We start from the raw sequence: 17,872 nt of genomic DNA, 5'->3' as shown, positions 1-17,872 counted from the left end.
TACAGCCACTTTGCTGTACACCAGTGAACATTTGTCATCCCATTGTGCCGATAACAATACTGTGAGATTACTTTTGTTCAGTCATTATTCATCCTTTTATGTTTCCATTCTTTTGGCAAAGAATTGCCTTGTAACTTAACTTTCATGAACCAAAATCCTGTTTGTGTTTATTACATCCCATTTTTTAAAGGCCAATTTGCAGGTTTGTGATCTTTTGTGATTTACTGAGAGCACCACCGCAGTTCCTTAGTCCTTGCTGCATTTGTTATTATGGGTTTATATGTTTTAATGTCAAGCAATAATCCAAGTTTTAATCAACTGTTGTCACCACCACCACCTACCGAGGAATAAGTGTGTCATTTAGGGATTATTTACTGGAAAATATTTTCGTCTGAGTAGGTGACTGACAAGAAGGAAATTAAGGGTCTCATGTACTTTATTCCATCAAATATCCATTCAAATGCAAGTCTTCTGGCTTTGGTTGCCCATTCAGGGCACTGGAATCAACTTGTGCTGTAATGAGATATATACAAAGACATCACTCAGCTGCTTCTCAACTGAATAGCAAGGAACTAAGATTAGCCGAAACCCACATTTATATTGTTTATTGTGATGGATTATCAAGCCTGGGTAATTTTCCAGTCTGTGGAAGTAGCTTTTCATCATGTACAAGAAAAAAAAATTGCAGCAAATGGCCTATTTCAAAAAAGAGAAACAAGCCCAGTCTAAGACATATTGTTATGCCTGTCTGGTTCAGGACTATTACAAAACAGCAACAATTTTCCCCAAGTTGAAATGTATTCACGTATTAAGTCAAAGAATATAAACCAAATAGAACTGATATATACTTGCTAACACAAAAGTCGTTGTGGATTAAACTAGCGATAACTGCAAACACAATGACACCAAAGGAAATGAAAATCTGAAAGAGTGAAAGGCACCAATATTCCAAGTCCATCTTGGAAAGAAAGCAAGCAGGTGAAGACAGCTCCTTGTATGAGGCGTGAATAGCTATGGATTAGGATCTGACTACACGGCAGACAGGGCCAGCAACCAATGACATGAGGTCTTTCATTGGATGATGGCGACAAGTCCCCAAAATGTTTGGACAGGGCGATGTTTACCTCTCTTCTTTTAACAACAGTGCGTAAACATTGGAACTGAGGAGACCAGCTGGTGTACTTTGAAAGAGGACTGTTGTGCCTTGTGTGATCCAGGAATCTAGCTTGGGCTTGGGATGCAAAAGGAATCAATACTTTAAATTTCAACTTGACTCTTAAAATGTATCCATTGTGTACTTATTAATGAGAGTGAATATTATAATTCTGGCTTAGTCCCAGACTTGAAAATGCATTTTTCTTCAGTAGGTTACTTCTGATATTATTAGATATTAAAAAAAAAGATAAACAATTATGCCATAACACCAACGGTAAACAAATGTTTTGGTTTGTTTTTAATTCATTTCATTTCTCGTTTTGACATTTTAATACTAATAGTATCCACCCACGTTAAAACTCACACCGAAAAAGATACACGACACCACAGCCATGATTAATATTCTGGTCTCAAGTATATTTCATTATCTTCTGCTTAAAGTTAATTCTTCTAGTCAGCTCAGTTTAGGGACTTCTTTCGACTTGGGTGGTTAGATATTTGGCTGAGCAACATGGGAGACTGGATTTTGAATGTTGAATGTCTAAGTGCTGTTGCATAAGAGTCTTAAATGAGTCCTTGATAATCGGAAGACAAACACAGTTATATAAACTGCACATAAGCATCCGTCTATGTGCCGTGTAGCTGACTATTTGTGTGTGCACAAGTGAATATGCTTCGTCCACAGTGTGTGTATCAACATCTGTGTGTATTTCTTCTCTTACCATCATGCGTGGAGTCCAAAGTAAGGAGATGTATTTCTCCTGTCATTCTTATTCTACTTTAGTTGCTATTGTGCTGTTTTTCTTTCATTCAGTTCCTCTCTCTCCTACTATTTTTGCTCCTGTTGTCTTAAAGATTGTTCATACCCTTCTACTTTCTTCATGTTTTTGTTTTTCAGTTCCTTCTCTCATCTTCTTTGTGTCCAACTTCATCTCTGTCTTCATTTTTCTTTAATAGTACTTCCTTTTGGCTTTCTTTTTCCTCTTATCGTTCTATGGTTTGGGATATATGTGTTTCTGAGGAGCGTGAATACAACCTTGATGGGATATTTCCCCACAGGATGTCATTAAGATGCAGCTGGGGTGGACATAAGGTGTGTGCTTAGGGATCAGCCAGAGCCAAAGCTGTGTAACAGATTGCCTTGCTAATAAACTATGAAAGGGCAGGAGCAAAGTGGTAGGGGTGTGTCAACATGTGTTGGGGAGGGGGGCAAATGGAAAGAGAATGCTAATAGTTCTGTCAAGACAATCACGAGTCAAGTGTTTGCACAGGTGCTTATCAAGATACACACACATACTTCATGTAGTTTCAATCAGATCTGCCCCTAATGGTAGTGGACACTTGTGCGAAAGTCTTTAGCCACCTCTCATCTTTTTATATTTTGTTAGGAAAATGGGAAATAGGTGTACAATTTATTCAAACATACAAACATAAATGGAAAGGGAGCATTTAAGACAAAAACAGAGTTTGTACAATTCTAACAAAATTAAAATTCAATAATTGGTATGACCACCTTTTTTTCCACACAGCCTGAACTCTCTTATGCACTCTTTCTTATAATTTCTTTAACTAGTGCATACTTCTCCAGCCTTTTAGGACATTTAGAGTTCTTTAGATATTGGCTGCTTTTTGTTCTGTTCCCTGTCAAGATGATCCCACATTGCTTCAATAATACGTTGGTCCAGGCTCTGGGGAGGCCAGTCCATGACTAATAGTGTTCTGTTGTGTGTTTTTCTATCCAGATATACTTATAGTGCACTACCAGTGTGTTTGAGATCATTGTGATGTTGAAAAATGAAGCATTTAATAATCTGACACTTTAAGATGGAATTGCACGGTAGATTTTCAGTCCAGCTCTTGTGTAATTTCTCATACCTCAGTCTTTTCTCTCGCAGTTTCCCTTCCATAAGAATCATTTCTTCCCCTTCCATTGAGACTATTTCTGGTGAGCAGTGTATAAAACCTCTATAAATGCCAGAGACATCTTTCAGGTCCTGGGTCAGGTATTTGCTGGACTTCTCATATGCCTTAAGGGCATGACTTTCAGATGCTTTTCATCTGCTGTGGACATTCTTTATTTTTTAGGCTTGTTTCTTCTTTTATTCTTCACTTGTCCAGTTCCCTCAATTTTTTTTTACAACACACTACACACAGTGCAGAGATATTAATAGCTAATGCTAATAGCGCTTCCTCATGAAAAATACTATTTCATGTCTATCAAACTGTTATCTTTGACATTTTCAAAGACTCAGCTAAAGAAATAGTAACAATATTATTATTACTTCTTTAATGGCGTTGGTGACGTTCTGTTAGTGACTAAGGTAACAAAATGTACAATTTAAAATTGGTTCATTTCTACGTAGTTTGTTAAGTGTAAACACCACACTCTGGATTTAGGTGTTGCTCATTGTTAAGGGGCTTAGCACACAGAGGGAGACTCACTTTCCAATGCAAACAGAAAAACAGAAAAAAAACATTACTATAGAAAGGTACAAAGACTGAAAATGACTGAAAACGCAGTCAGTGTAGAAAGAGCTATTGCTGAGGACCACTTAAAGGTGCAAGAAAGTGACACCCTGGAAGCAAAATATAAAGAAACGAGGGGTGATTGTATGTTAATGTTATTGACTTTTGAGATTTATTCTGCTTTGTGTTTGTTATCTTTATTCCATTTTTCTATAAATTCAAATCTTCTTTGTGTGCAAGACTAATGAACCTGACACTCATTCAAAATGACCTAGCCACCTACCTAGCAGTCACAGTAAATTTATACATGCACACATTTAAACTTCTTATCATCATGGGCTGTGCAGATGGAGCTAAGTTGAACAATAATAAAAATGCAGATGATTACCCAGAATCACCTCAGGCTGAAGGAAATTAAAGTATATATTTTAAAGTGCTTGGGTAAAGTTGACTGAACCTGTATGTTTTGTTCAACAACGTCCTGATTTATATTCAATGTCGCCATGCACATTAACAAGTGTGAACTGCATCTTGAATACAGCTTTATGTTGCTGGCTACAGGGCGGCTCCACTGAAGTAGATTGAACGTCACTACTTTGCTTAAGAATGAAGCAGTTTGTCCTGGGTGGAGATGTTGCATTTGTGTTTTCCACCCACATCTGATTTATCAAATTACCATTTTCTACAATCTGTGGCCAAATATCTACTATATTTTGGCTCATCAACACTATTGCATTATACAATGAAGCACATTTACATTCAGAGGATGTCACTGGATCTGCTTACTCATTGGTCTATCATCGTCACACCAATTCCTCGGGGACGTTGAGGGCTCGCTGCCTCGTGAAAATACAAAATGCTGTCATCAGCATTTACGGGAGGGAAGGAGAGAGGGAGGAAGAAAGAGGAAGATGAGGAAGATTCCAAACAACACAAGACACTACAGGGAGTGCAGAATTATTAGGCAAATGAGTATTTTGTCCACATCATCCTCTTCATGCATGTTGTCTTACTCCAAGCTGTATAGGCTCGAAAGCCTACTACCAATTAAGCATATTAGGTGATGTGCATCTCTGTAATGAGAAGGGGTGTGGTCTAATGACATCAACACCCTATATCAGGTGTGCATAATTATTAGGCAACGTCCTTTCCTTTGGCAAAACGGGTCAAAAGAAGGACTTGACAGGCTCAGAAAAGTCAAAAATAGTGAGATATCTTGCAGAGGGATGCAGCAGTCTCAAAATTTCAAAGCTTCTGAAGCGTGATCATCAAACAATCAAGCGTTTCATTCAAAATAGTCAACAGGGTCGCAAGAAGCATGTGGAAAAACCAAGGCGCCAAATAACTGCCCATGAACTGAGAAAAGTCAAGCGTGCAGCTGCCAAGATGCCACTTGCCACCAGTTTGGCCATATTTCAGAGCTGCAACATCACTGGAGTGCCCAAAAGCACAAGGTGTGCAATACACAGAGACATGGCCAAGGTAAGAAAGGCTGAAAGACGACCACCACTGAACAAGACACACAAGCTGAAACGTCAAGACTGGGCCAAGAAATATCTCAAGACTGGTTTTTCTAAGGTTTTATGGACTGATGAAATGAGAGTGAGTCTTGATGGGCCAGATGGATGGGCCCGTGGCTGGATTGGTAAAGGGCAGAGAGCTCCAGTCCGACTCAGCTAGGTGGAGGTGGAGTACTGGTTTGGGCTGGTATCATCAAAGATGAGCTTGTGGGGCTGAGGATGGAGTCAAGCTCAACTCCCAGTCCTACTGCCAGTTTCTGGAAGACACCTTCTTCAAGCAGTGGTACAGGAAGAAGTCTGCATCCTTCAAGAAAAACATGATTTTCATGCAGGACAATGCTCCATCACACGCGTCCAAGTACTCCACAGCGTGGCTGGCAAGAAAGGGTATAAAAGAAGAAAAACTAATGACATGGCCTCCTTGTTCACCTGATCTGAACCCCATTGAGAACCTGTGGTCCATCATCAAATGTGAGATTTACAAGGAGGGAAAACAGTACACCTCTCTGAACAGTGTCTGGGAGGCTGTGGTTGCTGCTGCACGCAATGTTGATGGTGAACAGATCAAAACACTGACAGAATCCATGTATGGCAGGCTTTTGAGTGTCCTTGCAAAGAAAGGTGGCTATATTGGTCGCTGATTTGTTTTTGTTTTGTTTTTGAATGTCAGAAATGTATATTTGTGAATGTAGAGATGTTATATTGGTTTCACTGGTAAAAATAAATGATTGAAATGGGTATATATTTGTTTTTTGTTAAGTTGCCTAATAATTATGCACAGTAATAGTCACCTGCACACACAGATATCCCCCTAAAATAGCTAAAACTAAAAACAAACTACAAACTACTTCCAAAAACATTCAGCTTTGATATTAATGAGTTTTTTGGGTTCATTGAGAACATGGTTGTTGTTCAATAATAAAATTATTCCTCAAAAATACAACTTGCCTAATAATTCTGCACTCCCTGTAGACAGCCCTTACACATTTTAGCCAAACTAAATTATAGCCAATGTATTTTTGTTTATTTTAAACGGAAAATTGAGAGATAGCATATGGAGGAAGAGAAGATGGAAAACTAGAAAGAATAATGAATGGCACAAGCGACAGAACAAAGGTGGAAGGATGACAGAAACGCACCAGGTGGAAAGGAAAATAGGTGGAATGAGAGATGTGAATTGACACAAAAAGAGACAGACAGTTTGAGTTAAAATGTTGAATTATTGCCTCAGTGGGAGAGGCAGAAAGTAAGAGGGTGGCTGACAGGATGTGTGCCTATGGGGCTTGTGCTGAACAGAGACAGTTGACTAAGACGATTAATGAGTTTCTCACTCCACGAGACACACATACGCATACACACATAGACACAGGGTGAGCTTCAGTAATGACATCAGTGTTAAAGTCAGCGATGACTAAGTGTAGACCTCCAGAAAACTGATGATCAGTAGTAGATGAGTCTTCCCGGGGCAACAAAACGCATGACTATGATGTAATGTGATGTCCTGTGTGCTCAGCAGGTTTAGGTGTAGCATGCAGTCACTGTTTCCTAGGCTTTAGAGTATGAAAGGATAATATGTAAGTACCTTTCTTGCATATTTGCTTCATTTCCATGATTCGTAGCTCTCTTGTTTATGTACTTTTCATGGATATCAAATTTGTGGTTTTGGGCAGGTCTTAGTGGGACATCATAATAAACTGTTCACATCTGAATACATGAAGTACTTTTTTAGATATTAAAAGAATCAGATAAGTTAAACAACATCTAATACAATTTTCCTGAGTATTTTTTTGTATAACTGAAATACAACTTGGCTGTGTATGTGCACATGTGTACACAGACACAAGCCTATTTCAGGATTTCAGCAACAGACACTTAACTGTACTTAAGTGAATGCTCCAATATATTTAGTATGTTTATCTGGTTACTGAGGTTCTAAGCAACCATACTTGAAGAGCATGTGTGTGTGTGTGTGTGTGTGTGTGTGTGTGTGTGTGTGTGTGTGTGTGTGTATCACGCATCAACATGACACAAGTGGTTTTGTGCATTGTGTGTCTTTGTATGTGCACTGTATATTTCAGCCAACTGTGCAAGGCCACTCAGCCGATAGCCAGACCTACATGAAGGCCAGAGGAACTCTACAAATAAACTCCTGTGGTACAGACCAGTGGACAGTTGAACAGATAGAGTTTTGTGCAGTGCATGTGTACATTACTGTATATGTTTGTGTTTGAGTGTGTGCAAGCCCTATGTATGGTGGTACTGTACTTGATTGGTTTACTTAGAGGGCTTGGCAAATACGTCCAGTAAACATAACGTTTTTAGTTTCCACTCAGGCCTGCATTCTCAAACACAGTCTGAGACACACACGGTCAGCACACATCAGGTCTGAAATACATTTTGTGTTTGTCTTCAGGCTTCCTCTGGCTTCTTTTTTCTAGTTTTCAATATTTGTCCTTTCTCTCCTTACTGTCTTGTTTTCAGGCTTGTTCCCCTGTTACTTGTTTTACTCATTCTCATTCCAAACGTTTTATCCACAAAGACAGCTCATGTCCTAGAGATCAATAATTTCTAGTTTGGGAATAAATATAAACAGACATTTATGGGGAAAAAGTATATGTCTGTTTATGGGGAAAAAGTGTTTACACGTTCATATCTCCCTCTACACATGTTTGCTACAAAAAATAACAATAATCTATATTTTCTCATGGGCATTTAAAATATTCCCTTTCAGCAATGTACCAAAAAATTTGGTTTCATTCACTGTGAGGCAGCAGTATGAGCCACTGAGACTCTGTTGAACCTCTATCATTATGGTATCTTTGGGCTCCATTGGTGCAGAAACATTTTCCCAGACTAAAGTTGGACCATGAACTTATCTGACTTTATGGAAAATGTTGAATATTTTTGCTATTCTTTATTTTCATTACTGAAGGGAGGGGTGCCTAAAAGAGACTGGCCTGCATACTGGTCAGTGTAATTATTGCCTATTCCCTATGCAATTATTCCCTGTATAACATCAGCTGGCTTTGGAAGAGGAAAACCTTCAATCACACTAACCCTTAGGAATGTCTACTCTTGAGTGATCTATAAATTATTACTCACATGTCACAAAAGACTTCTGGTTAAACTCTGCATCAGTAAGTTGAGTGTGACTTTATGAGAGCAAAGCTTCGGGTGAATTTAAGTTAGTCGTTACAAATGTTACAACAGTTTTTCTTGGGGCCAATAAGGATGATGAACTGTTAAAAATATAAAAAATCCATAAGAAACAAATACAGTTGAATACATAGGTGCAAATGTGTAATGATATGTAGCTTTGTGTAATTATGAATGGGATTGATACATTTTTTAAAAAGTAAGTAAAATTCTATTGTAGGAGTAATTAATAATAAGAATAGTAAATAATGCCTATAGCTACTTGATCTCTGAAAAATTATTGAATAATGTGCTTTTTTGAAAAAAAAAAAAGGTAGAAAACAGATTTGAATATACATATTACTGTCTCAAAATCATCTTATTTTTTTATTTTTTTATTTTTGTTAAAACAAGATTACTGGGCTTCATTTAATAATCCTGCATAAACTGGAGAAACTTTAAAAAATAATTTCTGACATCCAAGCAGGAATCCAGAGAAGGGGCAGCTTTCCGAAGTGTGTTCATTGCAGTGACAACAGTTTAAAAATAAATAAATAATCTGTGCTCCAGCTGAAATAACTGGGATGCTGAAGTTAATTAAAAAAGAAAAAAAGCAGCAAAAGAGAAGTTTGGAATCAAAGATGAAAGGAAAAAAGGCTAACCGAATATATAACAAAAAGAAAGCTGATTGCAGACAAGTAGCATGGCATTTGAGATGAGAAACTCACTGCAATGAAGGGAAAAAAAACAAACTTACTTCTGTGGGACAGTGTCAGAAAGTTATTATTGCGGAATTACATATATGTGTGTGAAGTATTCGTATGCATGATTTAGGCACAGACCCGTGCACACTACTGGTAAATGAGACCCGTCATTAGTAAAGGTTATTCTTGAAGATGTCACTTTGACTGTTTTTGAAGACACATTTCCCAGAAGGTTAAGGAATCACACACCCTTTCAACATAAACCAGGACAGACCTGGATATATAGTCATGTAAAAAAAAAACATAAAGAGTTTCCTGTGAAGTATCCAGTAGATTGTAGAACCAACTTTAAGTAATTGTTTCAGTGTGACTTTTTCAGTCTCTCACATCATTGTAGATGAACTGGTCCAGTCTTCATTACAACATTGCTTCAGTACATTGAGGTTTGTGGGAATTTGTTTATATGACTATCTTAAGGTGCTACCACAGCTTTTCAGTTGGGTCGAGGTCTGGACTTTGATCGACCATTGCAACACCTTGATTCTTTACTTTTTCCAATTTTGCTTGACAGTTGGTATTTGTCCTGATATGCTGCATTTGCTTTTCATCAAATGTGATGATGTGCATTGTGGGCACTTTGGTCTCATCTGTCTAAAGGACATTGTTTCAGAAGACTGGGTTCAGATGCAATTTTGCAAACTTAAACCCTGTTCCTATGTTGGTAACCCTCAACCTTTACAAACAAGTCAAGCTTGTTCAGTCTTTTTTTTAATTGCGCTGACATAAACTTTAACATTTGACAAGCAAATCAGGTCCTGTAGAGTCTGAAAAGTAGCCGTTGGATTTTTTTGGCAGCTTCAATGAGTACTATGAGTACTCTGACCTTTTGGTGAATATGCTGGGGCATCCTTTCCTGGAAAGATTGTGCTAACACTACCTGAATGCTCCAGACCAGCAAACTGTCAAAACTTCTGCTTTTATAAAGGTTGTCACACTTGCTGAAGATTAGTTAATCTAATTCACTGAAAATAGTGCACCTGGCTGCTACTTACCCTTTTTCAGAGGACTGCTAAAGTCCTGTAAAAACTTTCTTAGTTACATGACTAAATCTTCCCCATCTAAATGTGTATGTGTATATGTGTGTGTGTGTATATATATATATATATATATATATATATACACACACACATACATATATATTGGCTGAAACATCTGCACATCTTTTGTTAGAGTTCACTAAGTTGCATCATATAACAGCTTGGCATAACAGCAATGACCAGTTACAGTTCTGTCATTCAAGCAATTAGAAAGTGACTTTTGCTTTTTATTTCCTGTGTGTGTGGTTTTCACCCAGTTGTGCAAGGCCTCAGCCCTGGTTCTGATTAACTCTCTGTAAAAACACCTCTGTTCAGAACATCACAGCCCATACATAACACTCTCCCTTTGTCACACACACACACACACACACACACACACACACACACACACACACACACACACACACACACCGCTCTTACACATGCTGCACAGCTCCTGGAAGCTCCCAGTTCGCAAAGGGGAGAACACACCCACTATCGGAAGCCTGATAGAATTTAAGAAAGCTGGGACACACATCTGCACACACACACGCACACACACACATAGTGCTCTGTTTTCTTAGCTTTGATACACTTATAGAGTTCAAAGGTGAGAGGGCTGGAGGTAACTGTGTGTTTTTTCAGAGCTTATAACCACCTAAAATCCACTTGTACACACACAAGGAGGTCCAGATGGCTGGGTGGAGGCAAAAACAGACATACACATGCATACAAAACGCATAACACACCTCAAATATCTGTTACCTGACATAAATAGGGTGAGTCCTATTCATGCATCCAAGTTCTAGATTTGTTTGGACTGTTTGGGTTTTTTTAATTTTGTTTTTCCTTTCTGTTAATGAGTTAGACTTCAATGTTTAATCTCCGGCTGTTAATAACATTTCACAAATAATATTCTGAGGATTAAAAACAGCAGCTCGTGCCTCTGTGTTGGTAAGTGTGCAGCTTTTGGCTGTTTCTAAAACACTAACTCACATCAGACAGTCCAGCTTAGTGACGGGAGATCACCACAACAGGAGCACCAGCAGGACACATGATACATAGTAACTGACGTGTTCAGGTCCTCTAAATCTCAGCCAGCTGAGAGCAGTCACATGTGATCAATTGCTAAATTTATCACTTAGACCTAAATGCTGTCATCCACATGCACAAGGAACTGCATGCGTGCGCTTGCGTGTGATTGTGGGCTCAACCCCTGCTACCTCTTGAGACACGATTGACGGTATCTTTAGTGAGCAATTATAGCCAGAGCGACTGTGAAAAAGGTCACAGTCATCCAGCTATCAACACTTTGCACCAAATGCCAACTGTGTGTGTATGCATGTGTGTACACTGTAGCCAAAATGGCAGCAGACACACTATCAGGATAAACATCTCCCACCCCGCCATACCCAGTGATTGTAGATAATCTGCAGCAACTCTGCATGATTGATGAGAGAATTAGTGTTGCCAAGCAAAGCAATGCATTATGGGAATGAAGAACTTGTATTACTGTATAGGGAGCAGGGAATTAAAAACTACAGTGGTGATGGTTATGTGTGATTTTGTGTTTGAGTGTAAGTGTGTGCCACTAATAGGTGATGTGCAAGAAACTCTATCTATCTATCTATTAGGGGTGCAACGATACTCGTATCGATATTGAACCGTTCATACAGTGGTTTCGGTTCGGTACGCATATGTATCGAACAATACAAAATTTTTAATTTATTTTATCAACTTTCCTTCTGACGATGCTGCCTGTGTTGAGCACTCAGTGGACAGTGCAGCCTAGGCGGAGTAGTCGAACGCAGATTCACTGAGCGCAGGGCAAGCTAGCGAGACAGAAGTTAAGTGCTTGTTGCAACATGGAAAATTGAACCTCCCCCACCCTCATTCAGATCTGGCATTTGGAACTATTTTGGTTTTCATGTGACGTATGACCCTGAAGGTAAGCGCGTCATGGACAAAAGTAAAACAGTATGTCGGATGTGCCACGCAATGCTCAGTGGGAACTAGTGCGTTAGCGCAGTTTGCTCGTTAACGTGTTGACGCCGTGCAGCCCCACGCATGGGGCGATCCGTGGTAGCTCATTAACGTCATTTCAACGAGATTAATACTGACAGCACTAGTGGGAACACAACGAATATGACTGCACATTTACTCCGACAGCAAGCACGCATGCTACAAATGTTACCAGAGTCATTTAGACAGCCGTTAGCACATGATTCTCCTTATGGGGACCTGATATGTTTAATATGCTGCTGAGAATATAGCCCAGAAGAAGCGTATAGTATAGTTTTTATTTTGGAAAGAGCCATTTCTCTGTAATAATTCTCTTTTCCAAAGATGAGTGATTTCTCGATCAGATTTTTCTTTCATTATTTTTTTGTTTCAGCAACATTAAATTTAAAAACTGTACTTTTGAGTTAAAATATATATTTATAATTTTAATAAATGACAAATTAAAAAGGCATGAACAGTTTTTTTGTATCGAAAAAATATCGAACTGTGACACCAAAGTATCGGACCGAACCTTGAATTTTGTGTATTGTTACACCCCATCTATCTATCTATCTATCTATCTATCTATCTATCTATCTATCTATCTATCTATCTATCTATCTATCTATCTATCTATCTATCTATCTACCTGAGAGCTCTGAAATTAGAAAAATAAGAATAAAAAACTACACACTGCAGTAATTTTTTTGTAAACAGAAAGACAGCATCAGGTGGTGCTATGCTTTTTCATTGAAGTTTCTTTTTCCTGCAGTGCACTAGTCACAAATTTGGGAGTAGAGAGGTTTTATCAACTAATTGTTGCTTAAAACAATTTGTTGACTTTTGTCACCCTTTGGAGAAAATTCCAATTAGCAACATAAACCCTGCTGCCCCAAAATTGATTCACATGCCATGTGGCTGCTTTTTTATTTTTAAAGGAACAGAAAATATATATTTATATATATTTTAATATACATACTTTCCTTATTTTTGAGCCGGAGAGATCATTCACAAATTTTATCTATGTCCCCTTGGAGGAAAAAAAAACTATAATAAAATAAAAACTCTGCTTTTCTATCGTTGCTCCAAGGTAGGACAAATTATCAAAAGTAAGTCATATTATACATTAAATGGCAGATAGAGCAAGGGTTGTATTTCTGAAGAAAGGATTCTTTTAAAGTACAAGTGTACCTCCTGGATATGATGCCTTGCTTTAGAGTTTCAAGGTTTTACTTTATACGAATATCCAATTATCTGGAGATGTTCAACTTTCTCCTTGTCATTGTCAAATTCTCCTTCTGGATCTCCTGCCATCATTTACAGTTTATTATGGTTGCATGTATCTTTTTAAATTGCTTGGATTTAAAGAGACTAGTACTCTTGCAAGCCTTATATTCTAGCTGCAAGAGAAGGGTGGTGTGACTGACTGTCTTGTACACTCTTTCTTCTATATTACACAGCCTTTCCTGTTTATCTGAGCAGCTTATTCCTCCAGATGGTGAGTTGTGTTACTGTGAGTTAGTATATAATGCCAGCAGGGAAGGTAAGGTATGATTTCATAGACATTTAACATGCTCTGTGGTGCCAGACATGCTGGTTTCAGCATCCGACCTTTAGCTAGGTCCCAGCTGGATAATGTGCCACTGTCTCAGCATCATATATTCTTTAACTGCCCGTAGATCCATAAATCTCAATGCACTACATACCCTGCAGGAATCACTGAATAAAGATGGGTAGCTATAACCATTTAAAGTTAAATCATTTGTTTTGGGTTTATGTTGTCAAGTGAATGGGCCTCATTTTCCCACATGGTGGATATCACCCAAGAAGAACAAACTATTTACAGACAGCAGGGAACCGTCATCTTTTGTTAGGTTTCCTTATACGGTTGATAGCTTTACTCTTTTCCCTTGGTATAAAACAAAGGACTTATATGTTACTCAGGGGGATGCTGTTTTTTCTTTTAATTTGATTCAATTTTGTTGTATTGAACAGCAGACACATTTGCAATAAGGTATTTCTGACAGCTTGCTGACAGGAGGAATTTGGACACTTTATTTTTGAAAGACAAAAAACAATATAGCATCTATACTTCAGTCAGCGTTTGGTTTATTAAGTTTGAATTCAAATTAATGGGCATGGAGAAGCACGCCTTACTGACTGAAGATGCTGCTGTGAAGGGATCACAAAGTTCTAAGAGGACCATTTCAGTTACAAGACGCCTTACTGTAGCTTTCGGCCAGCCACAGTAGTTTGAATTCTGACATTTTTGGACCAGAGTAACAAAAATACTAATACTAATACTACTAATAATGTATGTGTATTTCTTTAACAGAAGGATGCCTTCTATCTCCACTTACACAAAAACCTAGCCTGCCTAGTGTATTTCCCTCCTGGCTTTCCAATTTAAATGCAAATGTTCCCAAATCGGACTCCACAAAGGCGCAGAGGCAAAATCATTTGACGCAGATGAATTATATATTTTAATTAAGCAGCCAAAAGAATCACGCCTATTCAGCCCTTTCCCCTCCAATAAGAAATGAATAAATAAATATGGAATAAGAATGGAAAACGGAGGGTATAAATGGGTGAGTCAGGGTAAGTAGGAATGGAGAAATGAAGGCATGAGAGTTTGTACCGAGTTTGCGTGATTGCAGCTCTAACCGCCCGTGGGTTGTCATTATGTGAACGATCTGAAGCTGTCAGATTTCAAAACTGTATTGTTTTCTGATAGACGGGCTAAATACCCCCACGGTTTCAAGCATAGACACACATATTGGAGCATTTGAACCCACATAGTCTTAAATGCATGCAAACACCCAGGCACACAAACGTCATTTGGATTTTGATGAGCAAACCAGCACTTAGAAAATGAAGAGCAGAGATAGGGATTGTGATGATGTGACAGGGGATGCAATTTTAATTTCACCCCCTGTCATTCTCCTCAATATCTGTTCAGATGAAATACATATGAGCTGCCAATCACTCATATATACTAACAGAAACTCCAGTGCAGGGGCACAAACACACAATCTCTCAATCATATCTTTGCATGCAAACTTTCAGTCACTATTTTAATCTTTGGCTGGCGCGCGCGCGCACGCACGCACGCACACACACACACACACACACACACACACACACACACACACACACGCACAAACGTACATAACCAAAAATGCAAAGTTGATACTGTTAAGTAAAAAATTGTAGTGCAACGCAGCATTCAACAGGTGACTCAACAGAAGGTTGTCAAAATCTTAAAACCAAACATGCAGCCATCACAGTTAAAATGAAAATAACTATACAGACTTTCTTCCATTTTTACTGTACCGTTTAAGCAGTCTCAGCTCAGCTGTGTAAAGACAAGAAAATCCCCCAAAATACGTAGTTGGAGCAATTAAAACTGGTACGATGATGGCTAAATAGCAAACTGAGTGTGCATTGTTTGCATTTTTGCCACAGGGGTTGGTATACTCTTTGAGAGTTGTCCCATTAAAATTGTTTCACAATATAATATATTTCTATATAAAAGAACATCATTAAAAATTGCAACAAAGTAAAGGAAAAAAATGCATTTTGAATTCCATGTATTTAAAGACATAAGTGGATTGATTGCCGTAAGTGCAAATCTGATATTTCCTTCAAGAAAAATCACATTTTGTCCTTTTTATTGTGATTTTATATTATTCCCCTTAATTTCTCAGTAGTGTGGTCCGAAATACAGTTTTCTACCAGTCTTCACTAGTTATTGTGTTACTATGGATATTTGTTAGCAACGGATATGCTTGGGCCATCTGGGCAATAGGAGTTGGGGGTGATGCGGGGCGTGGCAGCAGAATTTATAACTGCATCATTGGTTTTATCTCTCACACTGTGCATAGCCTCTGTCTAGGTAACAAACCACAAGAACAACAACACCTGTGCAAACATCTAATTCGGAGCGCTAATACTTGCAGCTCTCTGCCAATCACAGAGCAGTGTAAGATTTCTGCTTGCATAGCTATGCTACTCAGCTATAGATTTGTCATCCACTCTTTTTCTTTTTTTTTTTGTTCTAAAACATTATGAACAACAAGTACTTCTAGCCCCATGTCACTAAATTAGCAACTGTCAGCTGAGCTGAAGCGTGATGATTACTTCTTTGGGACTGATGTCAGGCACCCAAGCTAACATGGTATACATTTTTCATACAGAGAGGGGAAAATAGCTACCTACTAAATTGAATGGTTGTCTGAATACTCAGTTATTTGTGTCCCAGCTTTAGTTTGGTCATTCATAAAAGAAAATAAAAAAACATTCCCTAGAGTTTTCAGTGTCTGATTGTTTTAGTGTGATTGTAAAAGCTTTTCCATGTTCTTGATAATAACTCTGCAGTAGTTGCAGATGTATTTTCCCGTTTGTGAGATGCTTAAACATGGAGTAGTGGTGTTCATGTTCAACCCTAACAAAGAGAGACAAGACAAGTGAAGGGTATGATATAAGGAGGGAGAAGAAGAGATGCATACTGAAAAGAGAGAAGACCGAGTGATTTAGGAGAGGGAAAAAAGGGATTGAAGTAAAGAAGCAGAAAAGAGAATCAAGTAAAGGGAAGAAAGAAGAGCTGAAGCCAAACAAAGAGGAAGATGTAATGGGATATGACACAGGTTTTTAACAGCTGGAGTCTCGCATCAAAAGAACAAGGAAATTCACTTTCCTTTCTCTGCCTCTATTTGGAGTGCTTACTGTGTTCTTCTCATGCAGACACACACACCTTACTCACCACAGGTCTCAGCAGCAAGCGGACCCTTAGACAACCCCTGTCTGTATGATAGCCAAGTATTTCTCCTCACATAACAGAGGAAAGGAGACAGAGAAACAGCCCAGGCACCGGAGAGTAGATGGAGAGTGAAGAGAGAGGCCACTTTTTAATGGGAGGATCTAGGTTCAAGCCCCATTGTTGGCAAGGCTCCACCAAGCTCAACTTTTCTTGTACAAGATTGTGCATTCGTAGAAGCTGCTGCGGGGTAGCTCTGTTGTAGCTGACCCTGGCCTCTGACCTTGCAACTTTCTGCAGATGAGGGGGCACTAGCATCTCATCAGCGGACAAATGATCATATAATGGAACCTTCGCAAATAAGTTGGTAAAAACAAATGTAGACATTATAAAGGGGAGTCACTCATAGTACTTGTAGAATGACACCATGCATACCGTAACCCCTGAGTTGACCTAGCAGAAAGAAAAACCATACTTGAATCTGGCAACATGACTTATTGCCTGAGATCTACTCGATTGATCAAACCACTGTGGTTTGCAAAAAAGACCTTGCACAACTACCCCTAAAATCCTACATTGTTCTTTTTAGAGGAGCTCGCTACCTTAGCCAGCTGCTGTAAAATAACCATAACTCCCCTTTTATAACCACAATTTGTCATTTTTACAATGTTTTTGCAAGAATGAACAAAACCTATTTATTTTAAGAGAGCACTGAGACTGTTATTTTGGGAACAGAAAATGCATGAAACTTAAAGACCAAAGCATTGAAAGTATTAGAAAGCAAAAGATGTGTGCAACTTAAAACCTCTTTCATCTCACCTCACTTTCAACTGGTAAAACTAAAGTACGTAAGACGAAGGGGTGCTCGTGAATTATTGTTGTTTTAGACGAGAGCTGTGCGTTTGTTTATGGTGTGCTATACCTTTAAGAGCTGCTGGCCATAGCCCATCCCAGAGAGGATGGACCCATTAGACTGATGAACACAACGAGAGACAGAAGGAGAGAGATGCACATGAAGAAAAAGAGAGTAAGGTTACACAGTGAAAATGATATCAGCAG

General features: G+C 38.6%; 1 protein-coding gene across 1 annotated transcript in view; it reads left to right on the top strand.

The window, feature by feature from the left end:
- cntfr (ciliary neurotrophic factor receptor) overlaps nucleotides 1-17,872 on the top strand; it is a 230,162-nt gene that overhangs the window by 68,418 nt on the left and 143,872 nt on the right. The gene's annotated exons all lie outside the window — the stretch shown is intronic.

The sequence above is a fragment of the Copadichromis virginalis genome, linkage group LG7 (genome assembly GCF_057382275.1).
Source record: "Copadichromis virginalis isolate Kocher_CV1m ecotype Utaka linkage group LG7, C_Virginalis_male_GT1.1, whole genome shotgun sequence".
NCBI classification, from domain to species: Eukaryota; Metazoa; Chordata; class Actinopteri; order Cichliformes; family Cichlidae; genus Copadichromis; species Copadichromis virginalis.
Note: the sequence above shows the minus strand (reverse complement) of the source record. Positions and strands in the feature narration are given on the sequence as shown.